Raw genomic sequence first — 20,310 nt, forward strand, 5'->3', positions numbered from 1 at the left:
GGGAAATTTTTTCAGATAAGTTTGCGAGTCAAAAATGTTGAACTAAGTAATATAAAAAGATTGTGAAAATTTTATTATATTGGTTACTATTCACCGAGTACAATTCGTGGCACTATTCATAGTGGGTCTACAAGGGTCCCACATTAGGGTCTGCATGGGTCCCACTGCGGGGTCCACCCCCTGGTTAGCACATGTTGATGCAGTAATGATACACTGTGCTTGTACATTGATGACTTCAACAAATTACTATGCTTGATATTTGTGATATTTTATTATTTAACTATGCAGCACAGTAACCCAAGGTTTTCCTATAAATAGGGCTTCCAGAATTCATTTGAATTACGAAAATCTTTCTTTCTCTCACTCTGCCTAAAAAATTTCTTATCACTCTTTTTAATGTTCTAGATCTCTAAGATCTAGGCGAAGTTCTGCCTGTAGCGCTAGCCTACGAAGACATTTTAGGTAAGCTCATTCCTAAGCCTTTCAGTTCAATTATTTAGCTATATATATATATTATTTTACTATGTCATTATAATGCTAATATTTATATATAGATTATCTTCCTATACAGTTATTATGGAAAAATTTATATATAGATTATTTTAATATGTCGTTATTGTTAGGGTTTTATGCCCTAATTAAAACCCAATTTCTTTGTAATCTCATTTTATTATCAATAAAAGAATAGAAATCAATTTTTAACTTGGTCAATCACTTTTCTCACATGTTTTTATTTTCATGATTATTTGTTTAATATAAACATCTATTAAATCCTGAGCATATAGCTAATCGTATCTATAGTGACGTAATCACAGTGGAATATAAATATGATTATATGTTCAAACATAATAAGTTAGTCCTAAGGTTAGTCAGTGCATAGGATTTACACTGACTTGCCAATCTATGATATGATCTACTTTCACATTGTAGTGTTATGTTCTTTCTAGAACATTAGCAAAGTAGATAAGATCGGATGTATTTGTTGCATCAGACTAGAACGATATTGACAGTAGATAGGACAAGTAAACATACTGTTATTATCTATTTTAGTCATATCATATAGTTGACCATAGGTCAATTCAATCTCAATTCTAAGTGATTAGTGTAACGACTCAACTATTCTAAACTTGGACCATTAGAAACTACTATACTAATCTTAAGAAAACGTAAATATGAAAACACCATAACTTTATTTAAAACTGTAAAGTAAAGGTTTAAATACATAAATATTTCACTTAGGATATGGGATCCCATTGTTTTGAAAATAAAACAAAACATAACTTAAATAAATTGGTTACAAAATTAAGTGCGGAAAAATAATACATAGAAATCATAACTAAAAGACTTAAAAACTTCATCCTCTAATCGAACACGCAATCCACCGATTCCATCCTGCCTCAATACACATCCCCAAGCTGCCAAGAACCTTCCCGCTGCCATAACTATTTTCCTGCACATATAAAACATAAAGGAGTGAGCCTAATGCCGAGCAAGGAAAATATACTACAAGCATGAAACATATACATACACATAAACTATAAACTATAAACTGTAAACTATAATCATATGATTTTATAAATACAACATCTATTATAATGGCCATCATACTTCTTGGGACTTGCTAGCTAAGCAATCATATGCCCATAAATTTACGGGGCTAGTTATCTAAACATGTCGCATAAATTTATGGGGCTGTTATCTAAACAATCATATGCCCAAGGAATCTACTATTGGGACTTGTTGTCTAAACAAGTTATATATATACATTTGTTATCTAAACAAAATATATATACATTTGTTATCTAAACAAATTATGTGATTGTTATCTAAACAATTCATATACTACAACAACTAACAACATATCATACTATAACATAAACATATATCAAAACATAAAAGCATGCAGAATCTACCCTATTTTCCTTACCAATAATACCGAAATATGAGAACAAGATCGGGACTTTGGAACACTCCTAAAAACCATATTAGAGAGGTGAGTATACTAAGGAAAAGAGATGAAAGGAATGAACTACACCATTGAAAAGATACTTATCAACAAGAACCTCAAGTTCAAGAACTTAGATGCCTAACCAAGAATAGAAAAGACTGAGTTAGGATTTGAGTAGAGAAGAACTATAAGAATCAATACATAAAGGAACTAGAATTAGGAATACCTTGAATGCTTCTATGACCGAACTATACCTCAAAACTGAAATACACTATAACCTTACTTCCCAAGTGTTTATTAAGCTTATAACCCCAATCCAAGTGTTTATCACTCTATAGTCTCACTAGCACCTTGAAAGCTCTGATCAATGCTTGAAGAATGAATGAAAAGGCTTGCTGCTAGGTCCTATTTATAGAGTTCTAGGAATAAAAATCTTCTTTTTGGCTTTGAATAAAAATAATGAATTTAATTAAAAATATTTGAATATTCTTCAGACAAAGGCTTAGGACTTGGTCAAATTTTTCAGAGAGATGTTTAAGGAGTCAAAGCTTGATTTTTAAAACAAAAATAATAAAAACAAATAGAATCCTAATTTCTAACTCCCTAAATCTCGTAACTCTAAACTCACCTACAGTAAAATCAACATATCTGGAGATGTAGGACTCCGATTTAAACTCTCTTTATACTGTTAGAAAGCTAATTCAATTATGTACAACTTTCTAGAAATACTATGTTTCGAAATTCAAAACATAACTGGGTCAAAAATAGGTCGGAAGTTACAGTACCCTAAAGTTATGAAAAATTTATTTACAACCTAATCCACAAATAAATAAAATTGTGACAAATGCCATGCTCCTAACAGATTTTGGTGAAGACTAAGTCTTATATTTCCTTTATTTTATCATTAAAATAAAAATTCCTTAATAATCATGCATATGACAAATGTCATAATGCTATTGGCTCTATCTAAACCTTAGGAATAACCATGCTCATGACAAGTGTCATATTCTTATTGGCTCATTCTAAACCTTAGGTTATAATAATTGTCATATTAATAACTAGCAATATTAATCAAACCTTATGTTATAATTAATATTCTTAAACTATAGGTTAAACTTATAAAATCTACAAGTGTTACTACGAGTGTCCAACTAAGTCCCGGCTTGAACCAAAATCCACAGTCATAAACATACTACAACTACGACTAGCTATTACTATTACTACTACTATCTAACTAGCTAAGTAAAGTTCTTGGACTCTACAATTAGTATTCTAACTGATTCTATTATTTGAGTTCTTTGACTTGTTCGTTACCAGCTTACCCAACGGACTAGCTCATACTTACATCTTAGGAACTCGATAGTATAATTGAGTGGGAGTGTTAATCATTGATATGAACATCTATAGCTTCTGATGAAGAAGTAAAATGATGGTTTCCTTTTAGTTTAGTTCAAGGTGTTAAATGATAGAGATCTCATTTCAGTAATTAATATTAGTTTACTGAAATATCATTTACAAGGAACTAAGTGTTTTAGGATAAAATACAATGAAGGGTAAAACGACATTTTTGTAACGTCCCGTAAAATCTCTTAACATAATTTGCAAAAAAAACATAACCATTTTCTAAAATAAGGAAATCGAAAATCTATATGAAAAAACTTTTCAAAACATGCAAGAGTTCAAAAGTATGCGCATACTTAAAAGTAAATTACACTGTCATAATTTTAAAATATTCAACAAGCCCAAAACAATTTCTTAGTTATTGGATGGGTTCTAGTTCCCAAAACATAAATTCCCCAAAAGGTTGGTCCGCATGTACATTCTCGCAGATAAACTCCAGCGCTCACTAATCCACTTTACCTTTGAGCTTACCGACAACACGAAACAACTAGGTAATCGAAACGCTTAGTAAGAACAACTTAACAAACATAACCACATAAACGAACACTACAAGAAAAAATGCTTTTAATAACATCGAAAATGTGTTATCAAAACATACGATAACACTTTCTAATTTGTTAAGACTGACTATGTTATCGTAGGTCAGGGTACTTTACATAACACTTTATCAGTGTTATACAGATGTGTTATTGTACTGTCAACGATAACACAATTTCTGTGTTATTTTAATATATAGATAAGTGTTGAATTATGTTATTTATAGTCGATTATATAACACTTTTTTTGTGTTATACTACACTTTAGCATAACACTTTTTTTGTGTTATACTACACTTTAGCATAACACTTTTTTTGTGTTATACTACACTTTAGTATAACATTTTTTGTGTTATACTACACTTTAGTATAACACATGTGTTATATTAGCTTAGAGAAACATAATATTTTTTTACTTACACAAAACTAGGAAAACAAATATGAAAGTTGAAGCCAAATAAGGTAACATAAATAGATTTTTATTAATTACTCAAAATGTAATTACAATATTTAGTCTACTAGTCTAGGCTTAAGAAATTATATTACAACATAATTTATGCCCAATTTAGATTCCTTTATCACTAAATACAAAACAAGAAATGTACACAAAAATTAGTGAAATACATTCTTCCATTCTAAAGGCCTCAACTACAAATGTTGTCAAGAATTTCTCCAAAGAAATCATCTCAATATACCTACATTGTAAAAAAAAATGTCCTTTTATTATTAATATGAAGAAACAATTCATACATTTTGTACTAACTTCTATCCCCATTTATTTCTTCTCTAAAGACCTAGCAAGGTTAATTCCTTTATGTAAAGTTCAATACAAACATAGCATTGATGTGTAAATAGCTTTGGCAAAATTCTCTCTGTGATAGGTAACCAACAGGGCATCAAGTATGGCATCCAAATTAACATGTAGAATGTGAATATGGCTGTTAGAGGTCCTTTATGAAGCCCATGCTATTCCTCTTATTCTCCCAAAGTTTCTCTTTCTTTCTAAGTTCGAAGTGGGAAATGTGTTTAGAGTTAGGTTATGGGAAACAAGACAAACAAAAACTGGGAAAAAAAACAAAAGTGGAAACGTTATCTTCTTGTATTAATAAACTAAAATCTGTTTCTTGTCAAGAAAGTGAAAAGCACTAGCTTTCCAACTTAGATTTCACAAGAACTTCTAAGATTTCTAGTTGCATAAATTTTTAAGTTTTTTAGCCTAACTAAATAACCATACACACACACCATACCTGAATCATGTGCCATACACACCACCAAGCTTTTCGAGAAAAAACAGGAGCCATAATTTCCACAACCTGAAACATATTCAGAAGGTACTGTTAAAATTTACACCGTTAAAAATATCTTTCCATAAAACAGAAACATATTCATATGAGAATCACTTCTAGGTGGGCTCTATCTCATGCAAGTGGCTCTTGTGACTCAATTCATAAAAGCTCAAACCATCCAAACACGACTTTAATTCATTTTATAAGTAAAAATCAAATATTGAAAATCAAATGGATTGTTGCAGAAACATTGGGTAAAGGCCAATTTGATATATTATTATTTAGATAATTACTATGTCTTGTATAAGACAAACTAAAGTATCAAACAAAAACTCTGGAAATTGTCATGTTTTAAGTTCATATATGGGAATATGACATTATAAAAAAGGAAACCTCTTCAAAATTCTGCCAGGAAGAGATGCTTTCATAATACTATGTGGTAATTCACTTCAAGAGGGAAACTATAATATTTTATAAACATAAGAAAGGTCCAGCCTAATTCATTGCAAGTATAAAACAATAGCAAACAGGGGATAGGATACAGCAAAAAACACAAAATAATAAAGAAACCCAACAATAGCAACAAACAAGATTTCTAATGGAAATTCTCAATCCCCGGTAATTACAATGCAAGCTGGATTGATGATAAATTTATACATAGCTATTAGATATGAAGAGCATGAAGAAACAAACTATCACCAATATCAATCAAATCAACTATTACTGGTAAAAGATGTTGTGGTTAGTGGGTAGTGGGTACTAGTCCAGCAGTCCTTATGGTTTCAAATTTTTTGCAATAAATAAGAAGAAACGTCGCTAAAGCTTTTTATATTCTAGAGAAAGCACAAAAATTACCCTCAAATTTTATTCTAGAGAAACTATATAATGAGAAGTAAAATCACGCAATACAATGCTTAAATTTTATTAATCAAAATTATCCATCATAACATAACATACTCACAGCAAAAGAAAGGCCTTGCTTGAAGCACCATAAGGTGGGACCAAGCAAGACACCAAATATCAAAGGTGGGTCATGATTTTTCTTCTCAAGAAATGAAAAGTTGCATTTCTACATGCAGCTTTTCTTCCATGGAATTCAAACAAAGAAGTTGGACTAGAAAGTCCCCAAAGTGATTGACCTAACTAAATCTCAAGTCTTCTTCAAGCAGCTGTATGGGAAAACAAGTCTAGTCTACCCTTACCTAGTCTTCCAACAGGAAAAGAAACTCTATACCTAATAAAATTACAATAGAAACTTGAACAAAACTAAAAGAACAGCTCCCAACAGCAAAGAAACAGAGCCAAATGACTCTGTTTATTTAGTTAGCAAACTATGGAATTGATTTTTATTTTGTTTTTCTTTCTCATATCAGAAAAATAAAGTTGCAATTATGCCTAGCATCTCTGATTTAACAAATAAGTAAAGCAAGAAAGAAGGAAATAAAAAAGAAAAGAATAGCAGAAAAACCACAAGGGTAAAAAAAAAAATTCCCAACATACACTACATCCAACCAATAAGAGAAAAAGAAAAATCTAAAACGCAACTATAATGGAGGCTATCTAATTGCCAGAATAAAGAACTATACAAAAGGAGCACCCAGCAGCATAAATAGAAAGTAATTAGACAAAAGGGTTGCAGATGGAGAACATGTGATAAAATAAATAAACAATAATAAAAGAAATATAGAAAAACATAATTATAAATCCAATACCATAATTGTTTCTATTAACCAGTACATGCAGGGATATGTTAAGGCAAGACACATTTTTCCCAGTGAAAGAATAGTTTATATGGAATAAATTTCAGCAAAGTAAAGGAGATTATTAAACAATGTGAAAATGCACAACAAGGCTATATGGCTACAGGCTATATGGCTACAGTCAAATTAATTTCTTTTATTATTTCTACTTTTGAGTATGTGGTGGACCAACTTTTACTCAATATGCATTTCTTTAGATGGAGCCTGAAACAACTATCACTGTAGGAAAAAAAAAAAAGTCATTTTGTACAAGTCAGATTAAAGCCTGAGAAACTCCATGGACAAGGATTAGTGTGATTCTCCAACATTCTAACACCTATGAAAATTATTACCATCAAGCTTTTATGCATTACTACACTTTTTTACCTTTTCGACATTCCTTTACAAGGATTTCTTGTTCTCTATTGTACTTATTCTACAGAAAAGTTATCATTTTGTCACAACTTGTTAGTCACAACAAAAAGTTGTTTGTAACTAAAAAAATAACTTTAGTCATAAATTGTCACAAACTTATTCTGAACCCCATAACAACTGGTTCACCTTTTCTATTTATCATATCATTTTCAAACCTAAGTAGAAGCCAGAGATGGGGTATTTCGAAAATCAATAATTATTACTTTCACTGTTTCACAGACAGATTCTTTATCCCCCCAAACAAATAAATATTTATGAATATAAATAAATCACCCCCTAAAAATATCTTAACCACACAAAAAAGGCCAAAGGTTTAAACTTTAAAGATAGAAGGCATCTTTTGTTTTTTGCTGTGTCTACTTCAAACTCTTCCCAAAAAAACTGAACTCAGATGAACCAAGTAATAGTCTTTATTTTTTATTTTTCCTTTCTAAACTTCAAATATTAAAGAATATCCTCACAACTCATTCCCCAAGATCAAGATGTGTGAGAAAGAGAGCTTACATTTTTGGTTTCATCCTGAATGTAGATGGGTCGGTCATGGCTCCAATTTGTCATAGATTCTTGGACATACTTGTACATGTCTCTTGTGATTTGAGCCTTGAGCTATGGAGATTTAAAGAAGCCACCCACTAGTCCATGGATTCTCCTTTGCAAGCTTCCATTGATAAGCAAAATAGAAGACTTTCCCATCAACTCAGTCAGAGATTTTGGGTAAGAAGGCACAAAAACCTTTGCATCAAGTACCAACAGAAAGAAGTTGTTAAGAAACCCAATAGTTTTTATAATTTGACCTTGAATAATGAGAGAAAGAAGTTCAAGTTAAACCAAAGAGCTGCAAGTACCAACAGAAATTATGAACTAATAGCATCCTAGAAATCATTGAAACATGATGAAGACAACTGAAACAACACAATATAACAAACCTCAATAGCTCCTGCATTCTGAGGTTTATACACAATAAATTGTTGAAATTTGAGATCATTAGCGATATTTTGATGTTCCACAACTTCCCCCCTAAGTATTATTTTGAAACTTGCTGGTAGAAATAGTTAAGAAATGCAAAAAAGAGATGAGTGAGAGATAGAGAGAGAGAGGGAGTCGAGAGAGACAAAGAGAGTAAAAATAAAAATGTAGAAAAAAAATACAAACCTGAAAAATGGGACAGATCTTGAGCTGAAATGGTCCTACTCACAACATTGTAAATATTTTCCTTTATGAGTTATTGAAAAAAAAATACCAAACTGAATCGACAATGTTTTTCACCAAGGGTACAATGTAGAAGAAGAATAAAATTTACTAGTCTTAGAATATCTCCATGTTTCTTATCCTCTGCTTCAACAGCTCTGTCTAGAATACCCCCTGATGTGGCACTAAATGTGGAGAAAAAGAAAAATTTACAAAATTAATTAAGAAGAATAACTGAATTGAAGAAAAGATGAATTTTGCATAGGAGTTTCATTAAATTGCAGAGTGGGAACTCAAAGGGCTGTCCACAAGGAAATAGAACAAATCCATATAAAGTCAGAACAGATCAAACTCATATGACTTTATTTGATTAGTTATTATAATACTTTTCTAATAGTCTAAACTTCTATGGTGTATAATTTTGATAAACTTCTTCATCAACAGAAGTTTAATGAATTATCACCTTTTCTAATGCTATTCTTCTTACTATGCTTTATGTCTTCCCTTTCTTTTATTATGCAAAAAACATAGACCAGCTGAAAAAACAATTTGAAAACAATACTTTTGTGTAAAGTTTCAAGAGAAACATGTACATAAACATGTATATGTAGGAGGGGATAGGTATCACTAAAATATTAAATGCAATCGTTGAGAGGATTCCCCCACCTCAAGATACTGCCGATAGGCCACTGAGGGCTTTAATATTTGATAGGTAGAAATTTTGTACGTGTTGTTATTATTATTTTATGGAAGAAGACATGCCACCATCTTTAAAGTCAAGTTTTCAGTGTGCTCACCATTTTGACCCTTAAAAATTTCTAACTGTGATTTTTACAGAGGTTTTCCTGTTTGGCTAAAGTATGTTCCTGGTATGAGCCTTTTAAGGTTTCCTTCACTCATTTTATTTGTATGTTCCAGTGAGAAATACTTGCAAGAGATTTTATAGATTGGCAGTTAAATAAGCACACAAATGGCAGCATTACATTCGCGTTTTTACTCATATCCAGTTTTACGGAGTTCTTAAGGAAATTCTGCTATAATGCATGAAAGAAAACCTACACACATCTACTTAATTTATCTTGACAAGTATAAAACATTACCAAGCCTATTAAAGAAGTAGCAACCTCAAGATATCAACCATTGAAATTGCAACCATTGAAATTGCAACTCCTGGAAAAACAGAAAAGGTATTTACCTCAATGTATAGAACACTAGACTTATCCTGCGGTTTTCTCCTTGATCGAAGATCTTTAAGACTGTGTTCCACTGTTTCAACAGAATCATATCGAATTCCTTCTGCTCTCCTGTTGTTCCAGTGCTTCCAATGAAAAGGAGTCCCTCGGGTATTTAAAACTGCAAGTAAGTACTGGGCAATACGCACTTCTCCAACCACTGAAACAACTTCAATTACTAGTTCAGATCACATCAAACAAATTAGTTTCAAACACTACTATAAATAAGTAAGCAATCCAATTCACCAACATGCATTACTCTTTATGCATACTGTATGATATTGTATCTTAATGGTGAGCTTCATAAGAATCAACTATATGTTCAATATAATTTTACTGGCAAGTTTGAACTCAATTACCTGTACTATATGCCTTTAAGACAAAGTAAGTATTCCAACCAAGCGATAGTACAGAAACTTGAAAATGAAGCCAATACTTTGGAGCTTGTTTTGGTGATTGTCCCAAGTAAGCTTGTGCATAGAACTTTCTCAAGTTCTTTGTAACATTGTCTAAACTTAAATACTGTGCCTTAATTCTAGTGTTCTTTTGACCTGAGTCAGTAAAAAATGCATCTAACTCGGTGTCAATAACAAAGGTTCACAAGAAACAGAAAATGAGACATGACAAGCAAATTTCTTAAGCTAAAAAAGTACAGGGAATCCATGATTTTCTGTTTACATGATTTTCTTAAGCAAATTTCTTAATTTTTTTTTTTTTAAAAAGTATCATTTTTTTATACAAAAATATTCAAAATGTGTACAAAAAATAACACAACAAACCCTTGTTGATTTTATTTATTACGTTAAAATTTATGTACACAGTTTTATTTTGGGAATTTACCCCAAATACAGTAGTTTCTCTTTCTTTCTTTTTTCCTAATTTTACGTGTTTTTTTATTTTGTTTCATTTTTATATGTGATGTTTTTTTTCCTAGTTGAATGCCCTATAAACATAGGGGTGCTATTCATCAAAACTAAACAAAACAGAGTTCTGAGTACAAGTAAAAAACGAAAAACATAGGAGGACTAAGTCATGAGACCAGCAGAACTAACTAAAATAACCAAAATCCAGAAGAAAAAAAAACAAGATAAACCGAAGAGAAACTAAATAGCGGTCACTTAAACCAGCAGGAAAAAAAAAACTAAGCTTCAAAAAAAGGATAATCATGGAGGGAATATCTGATGGTAGTCGTAAAAAACCAAAGGGTTAATAGTAAGTATATCCACCTCTCAATTAAATTCACAGTTTGTATTAACATTACTAAAAAAACTCAAGGAACATGGTATGAAAGTAAAATGAATAATGCAAGCAATTAACTCCTCCCTTCTTTTCTGCAAGTCATAAAATAAAAAATGGACATGACTACTCAAAATGTAAAGCATTACTCATAATGCAAAACATTTAGTACTTTTACCTAGAATATCAGATAGCGAGATGCGAACCAAACTGTATAGCCAAGACCAACAATCTCCAACAATTTGGTGAACTGATTCATTTCATTGAATTAAGCATATCATCAATATGCCAACTTAGGGAAAAACAATTTATTGACTTGATTGAAAAACAAAGATGCTAAGGAAAAGCATACACACCACCGGGATAGAATCAATTGCTCCAACAACAACTGATGCTAGCCACAGGGTAAGCAAGGCACCGCCACCAAAAAGTAAGAAAGAGTAAGTGTCTTCGGATTCAAACTGCAAGTAGTGAAAAATTATCTGTTAATGACAATTAAGCTCAGTATACTGACATGTCAGTATTCATGTGTATATATCAACAAACAACACACATAACAATAGACATGAAACGGTGTTCTACCCTCATCTTATCTACTAAGAAACTGTGCTTCTGGAGAACCTTGTGTTGCTCAGGTAACCGCTCAGGATAACGACTCATAAAGCAAATAAGTTTAACTTTCATCACTTCCTGATCTCATCATAGGAAGTAGATAAAAACAAACATCATTTTTAAACACATGATAATTTATAGTTGTCGTGGAGCCCAATAAGGTGAGCTTTTGTAGTGGGATTGGAGAAAAATAAACACATGATAATCTTTGGTACATATATCTCCTAAATTGTACATATATATGAGCCACTCATTTTAACTGATATAAAATATCACTTTATTGAGAATCATAAGTTTATTTAAAGATATTAAAGATACTTACCATTTGCATAAAGTTTACGAATAACAACAAATTAATACCATCTATGCAAAACTTAGATAAATCAAGTATCATTTGGGGAATAAAAATGAAAATATTACACCTCTAATAAATTTGAATATTGTCAGTTTCATTTAAAGATATTATTCACATATATCTCAGTGAAGCATTTATTCAAACACTTCTAATGCATTATTTAAAAGATTAGTAATATATACTTTAAAAAGGAAAGCAAGACCATCAAAAGCAGTAAAATTATGGAACAGAGCACATCCCACTATATATAACTAAAACTTACCTCATTCACACTCATAAAGCCATTTATATATATTTATAGCTAAAGAGCATAAATACACGGGTCTTACACTAACACTTACAATCATTATAATTCCAAAACTCATAAAATTGATCACTATGATATCAAACTGATTAACATATCTCATATATATGCATATAGCTAGCCGATGGTGGTGATGGTGGTGGAAGAAGAAGGAGGCTTGTCTTCGATTCTAACGGAGGTGATGACATGATTGGGCTTAGTTGAGTAGTTGAGGGTACTTAGATTAGGAATGTGGAACAGAGAAGTGGGCAGTTCTTTAGGCAAGCATCGAAGCTTGAGTTAAAATCCGTAGATAAACAAGAAAATAGAATTACAGGTTATTGAGGAATTTAATCAAACAGTTTATATGCACACCAAATTTTGAAAAGAACAAAATATAATATCATCTTAAATGGATTTATATGTTCTCACACCTTGAAACTGTATTTACAAATTAGCTATAGTGTAAAACTTATAATTTCTTGTTCGGTCTTTTTGTGAAGAGAAAAGATCATCACTATCATACTAATCAATTATAGCAATTAAACTAATTTTTTTCTATTTAAAATTTCAAAAAAGAAAAATAAATAGAAAAAAAGAAAAGAAAAGAGAGAAGAGTTTGTGTTGTGTTACCTTCTGAATACAACTGGCACAATTCCAGCACGGTACTGAGCAATTTGAAGGAAAGCAGGCTCGGCCAAATCGAAGTTCTGGAGCGGAGGATTACACCAGCCACCGTTGTCCTTGGATAGAGCAAAGTTTGGGGGACAGAAGTTGGTGGTGGTGACGGTGATGGTTCCGGCGAGGCACCACCAGTCCTTTATTTCAATTGGATTGAAACAATTTTTAAGCAGCCGAGTAAGAACATACCTATTTGTTGAGGATACGAAAGCTTTTCAGGTGGTTTAGAGAAGTCGCGAGAATGATTGCTAGAAATCCATAAGGATGATTGGAGAAATGGATGAGACAATCAGGGATGAGGAGAAATGGGAGAGAGAAAGATTGAGAATAAAATTCTTGTGGTGTGGTTAGGTGGTCGGAGCTGAGGATGATGGTGGTTACGAGAGTGCGGCTAGGGTGAAGGAAAGAGAGAGACGAGAAGGAGAAGGGGAAAAAGGTATGAGAATTGGGTCTCTCTCGGGTCTCACAAATTTTCAGGAGACAAATGAAAAAAAATCTCTGGCGCGGGATGGAGTCTTATTACCGCCCTTTTTTCACAAAGTGACCCATTATAGTACTCTAGCATAACACTTTTTTATTAGTATTATATTCATGTGTTATGGAAATGGGTATTTGGTGTAGTGGAAGCAAGAACTTAACTAACTGTAACTAGGAAGATAATCAACCAAGAATAGGATTCTGATGAAACCGAACCCTAACATACAATTTAAGAACGTGCGAACGTCCTGGAAAATTTATGGTCATGCCTCATAACCGAAATTTGTATCCTGAAAGTACACCTGCACGCAAAAAATCCCAGAGCATACATACAGTCTTAACTCGTAACATACTTACTTACTTACTCAGTCGTATCATAACATACATACTTACTTAGTCATTCGTATCATATCATACATACTTAGTGTTCCGGAGGAACCTTCAACATAGCTTAACATATCTAAACATATCTTAGAATAGCTTAGCATATCTTAACATATCTCACCATAGCGTCGATGGGTGTAAACTAGTTACACCGGTTACCCAAACTCCTAGAGGAATTCGGCATACTTTCTTAGCCATAGAGATTTGATTCTGGAATTAACTTACTTATGTGTCACGGAGTTTAACCGGACTCTTATGTCACGAGTGTTAAGCCAGACTTCTTAGATATTATGGTGGCCAACCGACCTTAGTCACATAGACATCGATGGCGAACCGGTTTCTCACATAGTTCCCCGGTGGCTAGCCAGAGTTCATAGTTGTCAAGGTAGATAGCCGAACTCGGAATCAACTTACTTATGTGACCCAGAGTTTAACCGGACTCTTATGTCATGGGTGTTAAGTCGGACTTCTTACATATTACAATGTCCAACCGACTTTAGCCACACAGGCATCGGTGGCAACCCGGTTTCTCACATAGTTTCCCGGTGGCTAGCCGGAGTTCATAGTTGTCACGGTAGCTAGCCAGACTCTTATGTCATAGGTGTTAAGCCAAACTTCTTATATATTGTGATGGCCAACTAACCTTAGCCACACAAACATCGGTGGAGAACTGGTTTCTCGCATAGTTCCTTGGCGGCTAGCTGGAGTTCATAGTCGTCGCGGTAGCTAGTCGAACCGCTTACCTTAGTCACGAGTATGCAAATTCTCTAAGACCACGGTCTTGAGTAAACCTTCTAGGACTAGTTCAAATTATTAACTAATAACTCAGTTATGTAAACTAGTCATTAACATGATGTAGCCAAATATATCATAAGTTTTCTTACTCGGATTCCTTAGCGCTTGCTTGTGGAAACCTTCTATCCAGAAGCGAGCCTTCACTCTTCGATAATAATGTAGTGAAACCACACAGTGACTCGGATTAAACTATGGCATATTCTTATTGTTAATATTCCACATAGCTACATTCAATAAAGTTCTCTTAGAGACTCTATACAGATATTCTCTTATACTTTACAGTGTATAAGACCAGATTCTGTTTTAAATAAATTTACGGTTTTATAAAACCTAACTCCCAAATTTTTTGCCATCTTTAAATTCATAACCTAGGATCTCTATTACGTCATTTTCGAAAAGAAAGGGCAATTGGACTCCGAGTTTAGAAAATGGAAAAAAAAATGAATTCTCAATAGCCTTAAACTAATTTGGGATTTGTTAGATATCCAAAACTTTAGCTATTTTTTAAAACAACTTCATTTCCAATTCCGAACCTAACTTTTTCACTATTCATTTTAATGTGATAAAAAAAAGCATGCTTTTAAGCTCATAATCAATGTTAGGTTCTCTAACCACAACCCTTTAAAAATCATGTTCACGTATTATGTGTCCTAATGATTGGAACTAGGCGAAAGCTCATGTCAAAAATTCAATTTAGGTTAGGAGAACTAACCTCCCAAAATTTGTATTTTGTTAAGGTTTGAAATTACTATTTTTCTCCATTTTTAGGTAACTTAGAAGAATTAATACTCTCAAACTGTGACACATTTTAATCTAACATTTTACCAGAGCCTTAATATCTATCTTAAAATTTTTCTCACCAAGTTTCAAAATTTTTGGGAAGGCAAACTCATTAAACCATTTAAAGAAATCTAGGCAGTGCCTTCTGCCCAGGAATTTTTCTCAGATCTTTAGGGTTCTTAGAAAAATTATTTCTCTTATATCATAATCCAGTTTTTTCTAAATTTTTACCATAATCTTAATCATATCTAATTTAATTTTTCTCAAAATTTCATAATTTTTTGGATACGGTAACCCATTCAAAAATGTAAGACAATCTGGGCAGTGTTTGCTGCCCAGAAATTTCGTTTTCAGATTATTAGGACAAACTTTGAAAAACAATTAAACTTTAACCATTTTTCATTTTCCTCTATAAAAATTATGTGATCCTTATACATATTTAAACTAACAGTTTACCAAATTTCATAGCTTTTGACCCTGTAAAACGTGTTAAGTATTCAAAATAATCTGGGCAGTGCATGCTGCCCAGAAATTTTCCAGACTGTATCAAGATGCCAAAAAGTTCATAACTTCGGTTTGAAAACACCCTTTTTCAATTTTCAAAAGCCTAAACTCAAGTACTCATATAGAACTATGCAACCATATAAATTATTTCCATAAAAAGAGGTAGTAGGGTATGATCTGACCCGTTGTAAGTCAGGCTATGAAAACTTGACAGCATGCATTTTTTACACATTCTAGCAAAACCAAATACAACTAGCAAAACCCTAACCACATGCATGCATGAAAATCAACCAATCTAACCCTCAAGAATAAAATAAACTTCAAAAAGCAACAAAGCAACCTATACAACCAGATCTATCATCAATAACCAAAAAAACAACTCAAAACCAACCAAAGATCTACCTTTGATGATTCTAGATTGGACTTGATAGTCCTTAGCTTGTCCAAACTTCCTTCTTGGATTCTATACCCTCAAACAGAGCCCCACAAGTTTCACATGAAGATTTTTAGAGGGTGTTAGGGTAGAAAATTGAGATGAGTGGAAAGAGAAAAAAAAAAACTTAACCAAATCTTAAAATCTTACCTTGATTATCACTAAAGCACCAAAGAGCTTCCAAGACTTGAAGTCTCCTTAGAACCACTTCCCTTTTCTCCCTAGAACACAAGATCTATGCCATGCATGGCCATTAGAACCACATGCATGCACAGAAAATCCCCTTAGGGTTTCGGATTTGAAAGAAGAAAAAAAAGAAGAGAAGGAAGAGCTATGATCCGAAACTTACAATGCTAGAACTCTTGAAGATCTCCTTCCTTCAATGGAGGTGAGTGCTCTTGAGCTTGTGAAGAAGAGAAGAAATGCAGCAATGGAGGTTTAGTGGACTTAGGTTTTCAGTTTTGGGAGTGTAGGGGAAGAGAGAAAGTTTGCTTGAATGGAAAAAATGATTTTTGAGGGAAGTGTGTAGTTTTGGTGAAAAAGGGATTAAGGACAAAAATAAGGAAGAGCATTAATCATTAGGGTAGTCTCTTAATCTTCCTTAGGATATGTGTCATAAGACACTTGAGTGCATAGGCATATCCTAGTCGCCCACCTTTCTCTCTCCTCCCTTGTGAAAAGACTTTTATGCGCTTGCCAAATTTTACCACACTTTAAGGCATTCGAGGACCCTTTGGTAATTTCACTTCTAATTTTTAGCCAAAATTTTACCCTGTTGTTTTTAAATATCCCGAGCTAAAATTAATTAAATAAATGTGATCGAAAATAAATTTTGTCACATAACACATAATTTTGGTAATTTACTCAAATTAACAAAAATGCCCTTAGGGGCTCGGGCAAGAATTTACATTCTTTAACCCGGTAAATTGGAATTAAATCCTCGATCAATTATTTTTCTTAAATTTATTGGCTCGATTATACAACCCCAGTTGCCAAATATTTGTATGCCATAGTATTCCTTATTTTACTTAATCCGAGATTTTCACCCGATTAGGGCTTTTGACCCAGTCCATGACCAAAGGTCTCGGTTTCTAAAAAAAATCACACTTACCACAGCAGGGAAAGCATTCACACATCACAACTTCTTGTAACATAAAATGTTCCCCTGACATAATATATAATACACGGTATTTACCAAAAAACAGACTACCGATGACGTGGCAGGATTGGTCTACATGTGGAAGGCACGTGGCTGATTTAAGTAAGTGTATCCTGCTCGGCCATCGACCAGAAGATTATTGGTTTATCAAGCATCATACTTATGTGCGACCATCCTGGTCGCATATATTTATTTATTTCCTTCAGATGTGCAATCTTGTAACTATGCATTCATTATAATTTCTCTTATTATCTAGATTCGCAAGTTGTAATTGTAATTAAGGCCCATTGGCCCATGTAACCTTCTTGAGCCTATAAATAAGAATCAAAGGGCTCTAGGGAGGGACCTTTTTGGACCTTTTGAATTCTGGGAGAAAATTATAGTGTAATCATCCTGAAGCTTGTGAAACTCGTGAACCCTAGTTCATTGATCACAATGTTAGGATTCTACATCAATAAGAACAGTAAGTGGACGTAGGTCATTACCATCTGATTGGGGCTGAACCACTATAAATTGTTTGTGTCGTTTACCTTTTCATCTTGATTTCTTCTTGTTTTCATCTCATTTTATATCGTTTATCTGACTCCCTGTCGTTGACCAATTCGAGGGTCAACATTTTGGTGCTTTCATTGAGAGTTGAACTCAAGACTTCGAAGGAAATCAAATGGCGAAAACATCCAGAAAGACCGGACAGACTTCTAGTGCTGCATCCACCCAGCCTCCTCCGCAAAATTTGGCTGAAGATGAACCATAGTTGGATTTTAAAGGGGAGGAAATGGATTCTAAGACCCTAAGGACAACACTGATTGTGTTGTAGGAGGAGTTGGCCAATCTAAGGGCCAATCAGGAGAATGTGGCTGAGACGATGGTGCTGTAACAAAGGGAGATTGATCGTGAACATCAAGAATTGAATGAGCGGTAGGCTGACATGGACCACCGACAAAGAGATGCCATTACCACCCTGGAGGCAGCCATCTAGTTGGCACGGGGACAACCTACGCCAACTTCTCAACCAGATCAACCACCAAGTGCACCACCACAACAAGGTCTAGACCCAAGTCCTCCACCTCAACCGGCAAGCCCTCTAAGGCCGGAGCAACATCCTACTGCTCAATAGGATATTCCATTTCAAGATCCTGAGTAGCAGCCACCTTCTCGTGCTGGTCAAGATAATCCCCAGCGTCAAAGGCACAATAGGATCGGGCAGCCTCCCCGAAGCCCTAGACGCCAAACTGCTGAGGAACCGAATCCACCAAGCAGGGGACAACGTTCTTCTGCTAATAGAAGGCATGCCGAGTCTGGCTCTCTAGTTAGGGGCCCCCCATGACATAATAATGCCCGGGGACCCACAGACCAACGCAGGCCTCCCCCTGATGCTCGAGAGGTACCAGGAAGAGGAGGAAATAGTGCGATTAGCAGGTCGTGCCATAGCCAATCACATTTTTGAGATGGTCATGACTAAAACAAAGCTGATTCTGGACGAGGGAATGCTGGTCGAGGGCAAGGAGAGAGAGGTGGAGAAAGGAACCCCCCCACCAAGAGAAAATAGGCCTGCGAGCCAGAACGCTGGGGGCAGCCTAGGCAACCTAACATCTTAGACCAGTTGGGCGCTAGCGAGCAAAGGCGTAGAGATGACAACTTGAGGGATGTGCTCAAAAATAGGCATGAAAGGCAAGATGAGTATGCTCCTCCAGCACCAGTCGCCCCAGCGATACCAGACGCAGTGCAAGCTCAGATTGATGCACTGAACCAGGTCGTCCAGCAGCTAGTAGAGAGCAGAACATCCCACATCAAGTATGATCAGAGAATAGGCACTCCATTCATACAAAGAATAGCAATGGAAGAAACCCCTAGCAAATTGAAGATGCTAGTATTGCCCAACTTCGATGGATATGAGGACCCGGTATCTCATGTGAATAAATTTGAGTACAGATGATGTCAGATGATGCTCGCTGCAGAATCTTTCTGGCCACCCTTTCTAATACTGCTCAGGAATGGTTTTTTAAATTCCCTCCTGCTAGCATAGTGTCATGGGAAATGTTCGTGAAGGAATTCTACGCTGGTCGAGTACATCTATCTGAAGCCAACCAACTGGTCGAGATTCGCCAGAAGGAAGGAGAGTCTTTAAAGGAGTATGTCCAGCATTTTATGCGAGCGGCAGCTGGAGCTAAAACGATTGGCAATGAGGGAAAGATGATGGCACTTACTGCTGGAGTGCGGCACCACTCACCTCTCTAGAACAGTTTGAGGAAAATGGGGTGAAGAGTACCCGAGAATTCCTTGATCGAGCAGACCAGTACATTAAGATCGAAGAGGAGATTTCCAATGAAGAGAAGTCACCTGCAAAAGACAATGGACCAAAGGAAGATCCCGCTAAAGCCACCAACGGGTCAAATAAATCAAATGGCAACGGCAAAAGCAACGGGAAAAATAGTAGAAAAAGGGCGAACAATGAGTCGTCAACGTCTGAAAATAAGCGCCCTAAGGGCAATAGATACAAGCCAAGATTCACCAACTACACGGCCCTTGTCGAAAGCAGAGCGGAGGTGTACCAGGCGACCAGCACCAATGTCCCTTACAAGCGACCAGCGCCAATAAGGAAGGATATCTCCAAGAGAGATACAACGAAGTTTTGTCGTTTCCACAATGACTGTGGTCATGACACCAATGAGTGTAACCAACTGAAAGATAAAATTGAGTTCCTTATCAGACAAGGAAACCTGAGGTGATACGTACGAGCCACTGGAGATTCTCAGCGAGAGGCTCAAGGAGGCAACGAGCAGGAGATGAAGGCAAGGGAGCGATACGCTCGAACCTTACGCCATGACCAAGACATCGAAATGTTG

General features: G+C 34.7%; 1 pseudogene; it reads right to left on the bottom strand.

The window, feature by feature from the left end:
- Positions 1-11,628: 11,628 nt before the first annotated feature.
- On the bottom strand, positions 11,629-11,709 carry LOC133792927 (small nucleolar RNA snoR128; annotated as a pseudogene).
- Between the last annotated feature and the right edge of the window lie 8,601 nt (positions 11,710-20,310).

Source organism: Humulus lupulus, chromosome 7 (genome assembly GCF_963169125.1).
Source record: "Humulus lupulus chromosome 7, drHumLupu1.1, whole genome shotgun sequence".
Lineage (NCBI taxonomy): Eukaryota > Viridiplantae > Streptophyta > Magnoliopsida > Rosales > Cannabaceae > Humulus > Humulus lupulus.